Genomic DNA, 14,872 nt, shown 5'->3' with positions numbered 1-14,872 from the left:
AAATTAACCTGAGTACGCAACAGTAATTACACAATAAATTAACCTGAGTACACAACAGTAATTACACAATAAATTAACCTGAGTACACAACAGTAATTACACAATAAATTAACCTGAGTACACAACAGTAATTTCTCAACAAATTAACCTGAGTACACAACAGTAATTACACAACAAATTAACCTGAGTACACAACAGTAATTACACAACAAATTAACCTGAGTACACAACAGTAATTACACAACAAATTAACCTGAGTACACAACAGTAATTACACAATAAATCAATCTGAGTACACAACAGTAATTACACAACAAATTAACCTGAGTACACAACAGTAATTACACAACAAATTAACCTGAGTACACAACAGTAATTACACAATAAATTAACCTGAGTACACAACAGTAATTACACAACAAATTAACCTGAGTACACAACAGTAATTACACAACAAATTAACCTGAGTACACAACAGTAATTACAAAATAAATTAACCTGAGTACACAACAGTAATTACACAACAAATTAACCTGAGTACACAACAGTAATTACACAATAAATCAATCTGAGTACACAACAGTAATTACACAACAAATTAACCTGAGTACACAACAGTAATTACACAACAAATTAACCTGAGTACACAACAGTAATTACACAACAAATTAACCTGAGTACACAACAGTAATTACACAACAAATTAACCTGAGTATAACAATAATCAAGTACAAAGAAAAGCACAAAACCAAAAAAGCCCAAAGGCAACAAAACATTAAACAAAACAGCAATAAAAACATCAATAGACAACAAATATTGGGGGTTAGGTAGGTCACTTAAGGGGTTAATAAGTGTAAATGGGTTAGGTTGTGGTGGGGTTTGTGACATTTAAAGGGTAAGAAGTTTAGAGGGGTTAGGTTGTGTTGGGGTTTATGGTAATTAAAGGGACACTGAACCCACATTTCTTCTTTTGTGATTCAGATAGAGCATGCAATTTAAAATAACTTTGTAATTTACTTCTATTATCATATTTTCTTTATTCTCTTGGTATCTTTATTTGAAAAGCAAGAATGTAAGTTTAGATGCCGGCCCATTTTCGGTGAACAACCTGGGTTGTTCTCGCTGATTGGTGGATAAATTCACCCACCAATAAAAAAGTGCTGTCCAATATACTGAACCAAAAATTGTCCGGCTCCTTAGCTTAGATGCCTTCTTTTTTTAAATAAAGATAGCAAGAGAATGACGAAAAATTGATAATAGGAGTAAATTAGAAAGTTGCTTAAAATAGCTGCTCTATCTGAATCACAAAAGAAAAAATGTGGGTTCCCTTTAAGGAGTTAATAGCATAGAGGCGTTAGGTTGCATTTACGGTTATTGAACTTAAGGGGTTAATAGTATAGATATGTATATACAATAATTTATTTATATGCATTTTATTGTATATTTTAAGTATTTTATTTACTTTGATAAGGTTTTATTTTTCTCTTTGCATTTTTTTAGATGAAAGATTCATTTTTCAGGATATTAATGTGTCATATAAAACTGTACCCATTACATATTATATTACATATTTTCACTTGAAACTTCATATCTTTGACCCTTTGTAACATTTTTTTATAGACAGTTATTATGAGCGTAACTTCACTGTATTTTGTGCCACTTTTTAGTTGAGCGTAGCAGGCCCATTTATCAAGCTCCGTATGGAAGGGCCGTGTTTCTGGGGAGTCTTCAAACCGTTGCTCCATAACCCTGTCCGCCTGCTCAGAGCAGGCGGACAGGAATCGCCAGAGATCAACCCGATCGAATACGATCGGGTTGATTGACATCTCCCTGCTGGCGGCCGATTAGCGGCAAGTCAGCAGGGGGCGGCGTTGCACCAGCAGCTCTTGTGAGCTGCTGGTGCAATGTTAAATGCGGAGAGCGTATTGCTCTCCGCATTCAGCGAGGTCTTGCGGACCTGATCCGCAGTGTCGGATCAGGTCCGCAAGACCATTGATAAATTGGGGCCTAGCAGTTAACCAGAGCTCTAAAGTTGCACTAGACAGCTGTGCATTAAATTCATTTGCACTCAAGCAAACAGGTTTACTTTCAACACTTACTAAGAGCGCTACCTCCGACGGACGGAAAGAGCCATGAAATACTCCTTATTGCTCACGTGCAACAGTTAACGCTCCACTTGTACTCTATTCCTTGGTGGGAGTGCCCATGGATTTAATAAAACATTTGCCCTGTCCCATTTGTTTGCAAATTTAAAGGGCCATTTAGTGGAGAATTTACATGCTCTAATTCTTTAGAGCATCTCATTTTAAGACTATCGACCCTGCACTACTGTGTGTTTAACCCCTGCAAATTTGTTAAACACATAGAAGAAGTAGTGCTCAAGACCTGCAGTGGCAAACAATATGGAGCCAATCAGCAGTGCTAGTTACACAGCTGAGCCATGCAACTAGCAGAGGACCCCTATGGACACTACTATTTTGAGACTATGAGGCCTATTTATCAAGCCGTCAACCGCAAATACACTGGAATTCCGCAGCGTAATTGTGGCGAGCTTGATTCCCCTTAGTTATCAAACACTACATACCGGCAAAAGTAGAAATCTGTGACGTAATATACGATCCGCCGCTCTCAGTCCGACACAGATCGATGTTTACGTCACTAAAGATGTTCTGAATACAAATTCGGCACTCTCTGACTACTTTTGCTAGTTATCAAATTTCTACCAGGTACGCTCGCCACTATTCTGGCCCAGCGTACCTGCTTTTCAATCCGCCTCCGTGGAGGCAGCGGATGCCATAGGAATCAATGGGAGTCTGAAAGCAGCAAAAGCTTATGTTCACTGCTGCCCAATATCCCATTGATTCCTATGGGAGAATAAAAGTTATGTTTACACCTAACACCCTAATATGTACCCCGAGTTTAAACACCCCTAACCTGTTGCCCCCTACACCGCCGCCACCTACATTATACTTATTAACCCCTAATCTGCCGCCCCGACACCGCCGCCACTTACATTATGTTATTAACCCCTAATCTGCCGCCCCGCCACCGCCGCCACCTACATTATACTTATTAACCCCTATTCTGCCATCCCGCCACCGCCGCCACCTAAATAAAAGTTATTAACCCCTATCCCGCCGCTCCCAGAGCCCACCGCAACTAACTAAAGGTATTAACCCCTAAACTCCTGGCCTCCCACATCACTACCACTTACTAAACCTATTAACCCCTAAACCGCCAGCCCCCCACATCACCATAAACTAAATTAAACTATTAACCCCTAAATCTAACAACCCGCTAATTTTATATTAAATATTAACTCATCCCTATCTTATAATAAATTAAAACTTACCTTTAAATTTAAATTAAACTATATTAAACTATTAATTAACCTACACTAACTATTATACTACAATTACATTAAACTATATTAAACTAATAATTAATCTACCCTAACTAATATACTAAAATTACATTAAACTATATTAAACTAATAATTAATCTACCCTAACTGTTGACTAAATTACATTAAACTACAAATTAAATAAACTATATTATATTTCTTCTGTTATGTGTGATCAGTCCACGGGTCATCATTACTTCTGGGATATAACTCCTCCCCAACAGGAAATGCAAGAGGATTCACCCAGCAGAGCTGCATATAGCTCCTCCCCTCTACGTCAGTCCCAGTCATTCTCTTGCACCCAACGACTAGATAGGATGTGTGAGAGGACTATGGTGATTATACTTAGTTTTTATGACTTCAATCAAAAGTTTGTTATTTTATAATAGCACCGGAGCGTGTTATTACTTCTCTGGCAGACTTTGAGGAAGAATCTACCAGAGTTTTTACTATGATTTTAACCGGAGTAGTTAAGATCATATTGCTGTTCTCGGCCATCTGAGGGAGGTAAAAGCTTCAGATCAGGGGACAGGGGCAGATGAATCTGCATTGAGGTATGTAGCAGTTTTTATTTTCTGAATGGAATTGATGAGAAAATCCTGCTATACCGTTATAATGACATGTATGTATACACTTCAGTATTCTGGGAATGGTACTTCACCGGAACTACTCTGTTAAAGGTCACTAATCTTTTTAATAAGTATTATATCATGTTAAACGTTTTTGCTGGAATGTAGAATCGTTTACACTGCTGAGGTACTGAGTAAATAAATGTTTGGGCTTTATTTTCCACTTGGCAGTAGTTTATTTTGAATTGTGACAGTTTCGTTTCTCTTCACTGCTGTGTGTGAGAGGGAGGGGCCGTTTTTGGCGCTCTTTGCTACGCATCAACAATTTCCAGTCAGCTATTATTATTTTTCCTGCATGATCCGGTTCATCTCTGACAGATCTCAGGGGTCTTCAAACTTCTTGAAGGGAGGTACATTCTCTCAGCAGAGCTGAGAGAATTTTTTATATTGACTGTGGATAAAGACGTTACTCAATAATTTTTATGTCAAATTTAGTTATGTTATCTTACTAATGGGAACAAAACCTTTGCTAAAAGTTGTGTTGTTTTAAAGTTGATGCTATAACTGTTCTCAGTTTATTATCTCAACAATCATTTAATCGTTTAAGTACCTCTTTGAGGCACAGTACGTTTTTGCTAAAAAAGATTATAACCAGGTTGCAAGTTATTGCTAGTGTGTTAAACATGTCTGACTCAGAGGATATCTGTGTCATTTGTTCCAATGCCAAGGTGGAGCCCAATAGAAATTTATGTACTAACTGTATTGATGCTACTTTAAATAAAAGTCAATCTGTACAATGTGAACAAATCTCACCAATCTGCGAGGGGAGAGTTATGCCGACTAACTCGCCTCACGCGGCAGTACCTGCATCTCCCGCCCGGGAGGTGCGTGATATTATGGCGCCTAGTACATCTGGGCGGCCATTACAGATAACATTACAAGATATGGCTACTGTTATGACTGAAGTTTTGTCTAAATTACCAGAGCTAAGAGGCAAGCGTGATCACTCTGGGGTGAGAACAGAGTGCGCTGACAATACTAGGGCCATGTCTGATACTGCGTCACAGCTTGCAGAGCATGAGGACGGAGAGCTTCATTCTGTGGGTGACGGTTCTGATCCAAACAGATTGGATTCAGATATTTCAAATTTTAAATTTAAATTGGAGAACCTCCGTGTATTACTAGGGGAGGTCTTAGCAGCTCTCAATGATTGTAACACCGTTGCAATACCAGAGAAACTATGTAGGTTGGATAAATACTTTGCGGTACCGGCGAGTACTGACGTTTTTCCTATACCTAAGAGATTAACTGAAATTGTTACTAAGGAGTGGGATAGACCCGGTGTGCCGTTCTCACCCCCTCCAATATTTAGAAAGATGTTTCCAATAGACGCCACCACTCGGGACTTATGGCAAACGGTCCCTAAGGTGGAGGGAGCAGTTTCTACTCTTGCTAAGCGTACCACTATCCCGGTGGAGGATAGCTGTGCCTTTTCAGATCCAATGGATAAAAAATTGGAGGGTTACCTTAAGAAAATGTTTGTTCAACAAGGTTTTATTTTGCAACCCCTTGCATGTATCGCGCCGATTACGGCTGCGGCAGCATTTTGGATTGAGTCTCTGGAAGAGAACCTTAGTTCATATACGCTAGACGACATTATGGACAGGCTTAGAGTCCTTAAACTAGCTAATTCATTCATTTCGGAGGCCGTAGTACATTTAACCAAACTTACGGCTAAGAACTCAGGATTCGCCATACAGGCACGTAGGGCACTGTGGCTAAAATCCTGGTCAGCTGATGTTACTTCTAAGTCCAAATTACTTAATATACCTTTCAAGGGGCAGTCCTTATTTGGGCCCGGTTTGAAAGAAATTATCGCTGACATTACAGGAGGTAAGGGCCACGCCCTACCTCAAGACAAAGCCAAAGCTAAGGCTAGACAGGCTAATTTTCGTCCCTTTCGGAATTTCAAAACAGGAGCAGCATCAACCTCCACTGCACCAAAACAGGAAGGAGCTGTTGCTCGTTACAGGCAAGGCTGGAAGCCCAACCAGTCCTGGAACAAGGGCAAACAGGCCAGGAAACCTGCTGCTGCCCCAAAGACAGCATGAACCGAGAGCCCCCGATCCGGGACCGGATCTAGTGGGGGGCAGACTTTCTCTCTTCGCCCAGACCTGGGCAAGAGATGTTCAGGATCCCTGGGCGCTAGAGATCATATCTCAGGGATACCTTCTAGACTTCAAATTATCTCCCCCAAGAGGGAGATTTCATCTGTCAAGATTGTCAACAAACCAGATAAAGAAAGAAGCGTTTCTACGCTGTGTACAAGATCTGTTATTAATGGGAGTGATCCATCCGGTTCCGCGGTCGGAACAAGGACAAGGGTTCTACTCAAACCTGTTTGTGGTTCCCAAAAAAGAGGGAACCTTCAGACCAATCTTAGATTTAAAGATTCTAAACAAATTCCTAAGAGTTCCATCGTTCAAAATGGAAACTATTCGGACAATCTTGCCCATGATCCAAAAGGGTCAGTACATGACCACAGTGGATTTAAAAGATGCTTACCTTCACATACCGATCCACAAAGATCATCACCGGTATCTACGGTTTGCCTTCCTAGACAGGCACTACCAGTTTGTAGCTCTTCCATTCGGATTGGCTACGGCCCCAAGAATCTTCACAAAGATTCTAGGTGCCCTCCTGGCGGTACTAAGACCGCGAGGGATTTCGGTAGCTCCGTATCTAGACGACATTCTAATACAGGCTTCAAGCTTTCAAACTGCCAAGTCTCATACAGAGTTAGTTCTGGCATTTCTAAGGTCGCATGGATGGAAAGTGAACGAAAAGAAGAGTTCTCTTTTTCCTCTCACAAGAGTTCCATTCTTGGGGACTCTTATAGATTCTGTAGAAATGAAGATTTACCTGACAGAGGACAGGTTAACAAAACTTCAAGATGCATGCCGTGTCCTTCATTCCATTCAACACCCGTCAGTAGCTCAATGCATGGAGGTGATCGGCTTAATGGTAGCGGCAATGGACATAGTACCTTTTGCACGCCTACACCTCAGACCGCTGCAATTATGCATGCTAAGTCAGTGGAATGGGGATTACTCAGATTTGTCCCCTACTCTGAATCTGAATCAAGAGACCAGAAATTCTCTTCTATGGTGGCTTCATCGGCCACACCTGTCCAGGGGGATGCCATTCAGCAGGCCAGACTGGACAATTGTAACAACAGACGCCAGCCTACTAGGTTGGGGCGCTGTCTGGAATTCTCTGAAGGCTCAGGGATTATGGAATCAGGAGGAGAGTCTCCTTCCAATAAACATTCTGGAATTGAGAGCAGTTCTCAATGCCCTTCTGGCTTGGCCCCAATTAACAACTCGGGGGTTCATCAGGTTTCAGTCGGACAATATCACGACTGTAGCTTACATCAACCATCAGGGAGGGACAAAAAGCTCCCTAGCAATGATGGAAGTATCAAAGATAATTCGATGGGCAGAGTCTCACTCTTGCCACCTGTCAGCAATCCACATCCCGGGAGTGGAGAACTGGGAGGCGGATTTCTTGAGTCGCCAGACTTTTCATCCGGGGGAGTGGGAACTTCATCCGGAGGTCTTTGCCCAAATACTTCGACGTTGGGGCAAACCAGAGATAGATCTCATGGCGTCTCGCCAGAACGCCAAACTTCCTCACTACGGGTCCAGATCCAGGGATCCGGGAGCGGTTCTGATAGATGCTTTGACAGCACCTTGGAACTTCGGGATGGCTTATGTGTTTCCACCCTTCCCGCTGCTTCCTCGATTGATTGCCAAAATCAAACAGGAGAGAGCATCAGTGATTCTAATAGCACCTGCATGGCCACGCAGGACTTGGTATGCAGATCTAGTGGACATGTCATCCTGTCCACCTTGGTCTCTACCTCTAAGACAGGACCTTCTGATACAGGGTCCGTTCAAACATCAAAATCTAACTTCTCTGAAGCTGACTGCTTGGAAATTGAACGCTTGATTTTATCAAAACGTGGTTTTTCTGAGTCGGTTATTGATACCCTGATACAGGCTAGGAAGCCTGTTACCAGAAAGATTTACCATAAAATATGGCGTAAATACCTATACTGGTGTGAATCCAAACGTTACTCCTGGAGTAAGGTTAGGATCTCTAGGATCTTGTCCTTTCTACAAGAGGGCTTAGAAAAGGGTTTATCGGCTAGTTCATTAAAGGGACAGATTTCAGCTCTGTCCATCTTGTTACACAGGCGTCTGTCAGAAAATCCAGACGTCCAGGCCTTTTGTCAGGCTTTAGCTAGGATCAAGCCTGTGTTTAAAGCTGTTGCTCCACCATGGAGTTTAAACTTAGTTCTTAACGTTTTACAGGGTGTTCCGTTTGAACCCCTTCATTCCATTGATATAAAATTGTTATCTTGGAAAGTTCTGTTTTTAATGGCTATTTCCTCGGCTCGAAGAGTCTCTGAGTTATCAGCATTACATTGTGATTCTCCTTATCTGATTTTTCACTCAGACAAGGTAGTTCTGCGTACTAAACCTGGGTTCTTACCTAAGGTAGTTACTAACAGGAATATCAATCAAGAGATTGTTGTTCCATCCTTGTGTCCAAATCCTTCTTCAAAGAAGGAACGTCTTCTACACAATCTGGATGTAGTTCGTGCCCTCAAGTTCTACTTGCAGGCAACTAAAGAGTTTCGTCAAACTTCTTCCCTGTTTGTCGTTTATTCTGGACAGAGGAGAGGTCAAAAAGCTTCTGCTACCTCTCTCTCTTTTTGGCTTCGTAACATAATACGTTTAGCCTATGAGACTGCTGGACAGCAGCCTCCTGAAAGAATTACAGCTCATTCCACTAGAGCTGTGGCTTCCACTTGGGCCTTTAAGAATGAGGCCTCTGTTGAACAGATTTGCAAGGCTGCAACTTGGTCTTCGCTTCATACTTTTTCCAAATTTTACAAATTTGACACTTTTGCTTCTTCGGAGGCTATTTTTGGGAGAAAGGTTCTTCAGGCAGTGGTTCCTTCTGTATAATGAGCCTGCCTATCCCTCCCGTCATCCGTGTACTTTTGCTTTGGTATTGGTATCCCAGAAGTAATGATGACCCGTGGACTGATCACACATAACAGAAGAAAACATAATTTATGCTTACCTGATAAATTCCTTTCTTCTGTTGTGTGATCAGTCCACGGCCCGCCCTGTTTTTAAGGCAGGTAAATATTTTTTTAAAATTATACTCCAGTCACCACTTCACCCTTGGTTACTCCTTTCTCGTTGATTCCTGGTCGAATGACTGGGACTGACGTAGAGGGGAGGAGCTATATGCAGCTCTGCTGGGTGAATCCTCTTGCATTTCCTGTTGGGGAGGAGTTATATCCCAGAAGTAATGATGACCCGTGGACTGATCACACAACAGAAGAAAGGAATTTATCAGGTAAGCATAAATTATGTTATTTAAACACCTAACCCTACTCAAATCATTTAAATCTACACTGAAAAATTACAAAGTTACAAAAAACTAACAACTAAGTTACAAAAAATAACAAACACTAAGTTACAAAAAAATATAAACACTAAGTTACACAAAATAAAAAATAAATTATCAAAGATTTAAACTAATTACACCTAATCTAAGAGCCCTATGAAACTAAAAAAGCCCCCCAACATAAAAAAACCCTAGCCTACAATAAACTACAAATAGCCCTTAAAAGGGCCTTTTGCGGGGCATTGCCCCAAAGAAATCAGATATTTCACCTGTAAATAAAAAATACAAATACCCCCCCAACAGTAAAACCCTCCACCCACAGAACCAACCCCCCCAAATAAAAACCTAACTAAAAAAAATTAAGCTCCACATTGCCCTGAAAAGGGCATTTGGATGGGCATTGCCCTTAAAAGGGCATTTAGCTCTATTGAAGCCCAAACCCCTAATCTAAAAATAAAACCCACTCAATACACCCTTAAAAAATTCTAACACTAACCCCTTAAGATTCACTTACAGTTTTGAAGATCCGACATCCATCCTCCAAGAAGCCAGAGAAGTCCTCATCGAAGCCGGCAGAAGTCTTCATCCAAGCCCGCAGAAGTCTTCACCCAGACGGCATCTTCTATCTTCATCCATCCGGCGAGGAGCGGGTCCATCTTCAAGAAATCCAACACGGAGCATCCTCTTCTTACGACGACTCCTGATGAATGAAGGTTCCTTTAAGTGATGTCATCCAAGATGGCGTCCCTTAGATTCCGATTGGCTGATAGAATTCTATCAGCCAATCGGAATTAAGGTTGAAAAAATCCTATTGAATCAGCCAATAGAATGCGAGCTCAATCCTATTGGCTGATTGGATCAGCCAATAGGATTGAAGTTCAATCCTATTGGCTGATTGCATCAGCCAATATGATTTTTTTCAACCTTAATTCCGATTGGCTGATAGAATTCTATCATCCAATCGGAATCAAAGGGACGCCATCTTGGATGAGGTCAGTTAAAGGAACCTTCATTCGTTGGGAGTCATCGGAAGAAGATGATGCTCTGCGCCGGATTTCTTGAAGATGGACCTGCTCCTCGCAGGATGGATGAAGATAGAAGATGCCGCAAAGTATGCACTATAATTTCTCACTAAGCTGGGCCCTTAGAAGAAGGGGAATTAGTTGTAAGAATACGGGGGTTGTGATCTTTACCCCTCTTTCCTTGTTTCTCTGTTTTCTTCCTCTTTTCTCCACATTCCTTCATTTTTCCCTTTCCAACTGCCAAATGCTCTGAAGCAAGGTCCCCCTTTTGAAAATAGAGCATATATGGCTCGTTGTCTCTTTATCTATGACATTAGAGCATCTGAGAAAGACTTCCTGGAATTCTCTCTAATATTATTTACTCCCCTGATGTTTTTTATATTACGTTATGGAATTTCATGAAGGTAAGCAATTTATGTTATTTTGTTTGTATAGTAAACATATTGTTTATCTTTATTTGCAAAGCTCAATAAAATGTACATATTCCAAATAAACTGTAGGGTTATTTAAACCCATTATTATTTATAAATTATTTAAGTGACAGTCTACTCTAATAACGAACACGGTTTTATTAATTTACTTTTTACATCTGTGATTACCTTGTATCTAAGCCTCTGCAGACTGCCCCCTTATTTCATTTCTTTTGACAGGCTTGACCTCTCATAAGTAACTCCACAGGCATGAGCACAATGTTATCTATATGGCACACATTAACTAACACCCTCTAGCTGGAAAAAACTGTCAAATGCATTCATCAAAGAGGCGGCCTTCAAGGGCTTTGAAATTTTCATATGAGCGTACCTAGGATTAGCTTTCAACAAAAAATACCAAGAGAAAAAAAGCAAATGTGGTGATAAAAGAAAATTGGAATGTTGTTGAAAATTGCATGCTCTATCTGAATCATGAATGTTTATTTTTGACTAAACTGCCCCTTTTAATTGAAAGCCGGTCACAGATTATTCACCTATTAAAACACAATTTATGCTTACCTGATAAATTTATTTCTCTTGTGGTGTATCCAGTCCACGGATCATCCATTACTTGTGGGATATTCTCATTCCCAACAGGAAGTTGCAAGAGGACACCCAACAGCAGAACTGTAATATAGCTCCTCCCCTAACTGTCATAGCCAGTCATTCGACCGAAAACAAGCCGAGAAAGGAGGAACCATAGGGTGTAGTGGTTACTGTAGTTTAAATTTAAAAATTACCTGCCTTAAAATGACAGGGCGGGCCGTGGACTGGATACACCACAAGATAAATAAATTTATCAGGTAAGCATAAATTGTGTTTTCTCTTGTAAGGTGTATCCAGTCCACAGATCATCCATTACTTGTGGGATACCAATACCAAAGCTAAAGTACACGGATGAAGGGAGGGACAAGGCAGGAACTTAAATGGAAGAAACCACTGCCTGTAAAACCTTTCTCCCAAATATAGCCTCCAAAGAAGCAAAAGTATCAAATTTGTAAAATTTTGAAAAAGTATGAAGCGAAGACCAAGTCGCCGCCTTGCAAATCTGTTCAACAGAAGCCTCATTTTTAAAGGCCCAAGTGGAAGCCACAGCTCTAGTGGAATGAGCTGTAATCCTTTCAGGAGGCTGCTGTCCAGCAGTCTCATAGGCTAAGCGGATTAAGCTTCTTAGCCAAAAAGAAAAAGAGGTTGCCAAAGCCTTTTGACCTCTCCTCTGTCCAGAGTAGACAACAAACAAAGCAGATGTTTGACGAAAATCTTTAGTAGCTTGTAAGTAAAACTTTAAAGAACGGACCACGTCCAGATTGTGTAACACAAGGATGGAACCACAATCTCTTGATTGATACTCTCGTTAGATACCACCTTAGGTAAGAACCCAGGTTTGGTACGCAGGACTACCTTATCCATATGAAAAATCAGATAAGGAGAATCACATTGTAAGGCAGATAGCTCAGAGACTCTACGAGCCAAGGAAATAGCTACCAAAAAAAAAAAAAAAAAAAGAACTTTCCAAGATAAAAGTTTGATATCTATGGAATGAAGAGGTTCAAACGGAACTCCTTGAAGAACCTTAAGAACCAAGTTTAAGCTCTATGGTGGAGCAACAGGTTTAAACACAGGCTTGATTCTAACTAAAGCCTGACAAAATGCCTGAATGTCTGGAACATCTGCCAGACGCTAGTGCAAAAAAATAGACAGAGCAAAAATCTGTCTGGAATAGGTTGTGTTCCTCACAGCGTCTCCTCTATATCCAACTAGCTCCCCAGAAGATATAAGACACCTAGTTTGTCTATAGGTATTAAACAGTGTATAAATTAGAGTCTAGGGAGCGCCTCAAATTGGGCTGGGATATATGCACATAAAACTTGAGTGTTTTTAGAAAGATTTCACAGGTTTATTCATACAAACACGATAAAAACAATTTAAAAACGTAAAGAATGAGATAGCGATTAATATGAGTTGAAATTACTCAACTTATTGAATATACATCCTCTTATACATTAACTTTTATGGTATCAGACAGGATGGTGATACACAAATGTAAAAGAATAAAAGGTGCAGAGGATATGAAAAATATAAAAGATATATACAAAACTTTCATGGATCCATGAGTACAATAAAAAATATATGAATAAAACCCTATAGCAGGTATAGAAACACAATAATCAAAAATTGTCTAAAATACGGATACTAAAAACATATAATACAATATAATTAACGATTCCTAAATATAGTAATTATGTAAACAGTGTGTAGTGTCTCCAATGTATTTGAGATAATCCCTGGTATTAGGGTAAATAGTTCCAAGTTCTTTGGGGACAATTTTGCCCTAAGGTGAGTCGATCCTAGGAAGTATAATTGTGAAGGTGTCCAAGAAGTATGACTTAGTGAAGGGTGATGAAAAAATGTGGAAAAAACAGAAAAAAGAGTGGAAAAAATGTAGAAAAAGATGTTCTAGTGCTGTGATCGGTGGCAATAAAACTCAGATCCAAAAAAATATATATTTTGTGACAAAAAATATATATGTGAGAAGTGAATAAGTTCAAAAAAAGTAAAAAATAATCGTATTAATGTTCCAATTCCAAAATCCCAACAGATTTGTAATAAAAATCAAAAATAGAAACAAATAAGATTCCCAGTGTACCTGTGGAATATAAAACAAAAACAAATAGTGCAATAACGTTTAGGAAATCCTTAATATAAATGAAATGAGGCTTACCATCAATAGCCAACGCGTTTCGGCCCTTCCTTGGGCCTTTTTCAAGACTGTATTGTGGTAAGCATAACTAGGCCTCTTTTTATACTATGGTGCACCTATCACAGAGCACCAAAATTGCGCCAATAAATGTTCACCTTTGACCCGGAAGTGATACCTTCCTGTACTTCAAAATGCTTTAAGTATAATTATTTTCATTTTATTTTTATTTTTATTTGGTTTTTGGGGCCAATTTATAGTTTTTTTCTCGGTTCCTCTCTAAGCTGAATAAGGAAAAGTAGAGAGGCGAATTTTTCATCGCCGGAATCGCCGAAACCGGAAGTGCACTTCGCATGTTGGTGTCACTTCCGGTTCGTGATTTAGGGGCCGATGTCGTGAAAAATGCTTCTAGACTGGCATATGCTTACAACTGACTATGATGTCTTGGTATATACATTTATTCCTGTTTAGTCCCAGGGGGGTGTTGTTCCTTATGTCATTTCGACTAATATGCATTACCGGAAATGACGTCACCACCGGAAGTGGAGTTCCGGTCTCCTTGTGACCGGAAGTGACGTCGTAGCCGGAAATGGTGTTCCGGTCTGTGTATGACTCTCTGTATTTTTCAGGGGTTTGTAATGCTGATTTGTGAAATCCTTAGTAAAATGTCCATTATGGTCAAAAAAATAAAAACGTATGTGTATTGAAACAGTCAGTGAGATAATTTACATAGGTGAATTGGTAAAACACTTTAAAATATATTGAAAATATAAAACAAGTATGTTTTTAAGATGCATAAGCGGGCACTTAATTAGAAGTCTCTCATTGAGTCTCGAGTGGATTACTTTAGATCAGAGGTGTCAGAAATCACTATTCCAGTTAGGTGCCTAGTTAATGTCATATTTTGAGAGATGAGGATTTATCTAGTCCATATATTGATAAAATGGGTTCCCTCAACATCAGGTGTTTCTCTGTGTGGAATCCTCCCAGTAAGTGGGGCTCTATATTATCACATCAGGAAGAATTGGTGGGGACATTTATAAAATATTATTATAAAAATGTATATAAAAAAGGAGTTTAAAAACATATTTTAAAACATCATCAAAAAATCATCAGAAAATGGTGGGGAAATGGATAATAAAAGATTATAAAAGGTTATAAAAGATTATAAAAGATTGGGGCTAAAATTGAAGGGGAGTTGTATCATGTACTAATTGGGTAAA

Source organism: Bombina bombina, chromosome 3 (genome assembly GCF_027579735.1).
Source record: "Bombina bombina isolate aBomBom1 chromosome 3, aBomBom1.pri, whole genome shotgun sequence".
In the NCBI taxonomy this organism is placed as follows: Eukaryota; Metazoa; Chordata; class Amphibia; order Anura; family Bombinatoridae; genus Bombina; species Bombina bombina.
Note: the sequence above shows the minus strand (reverse complement) of the source record.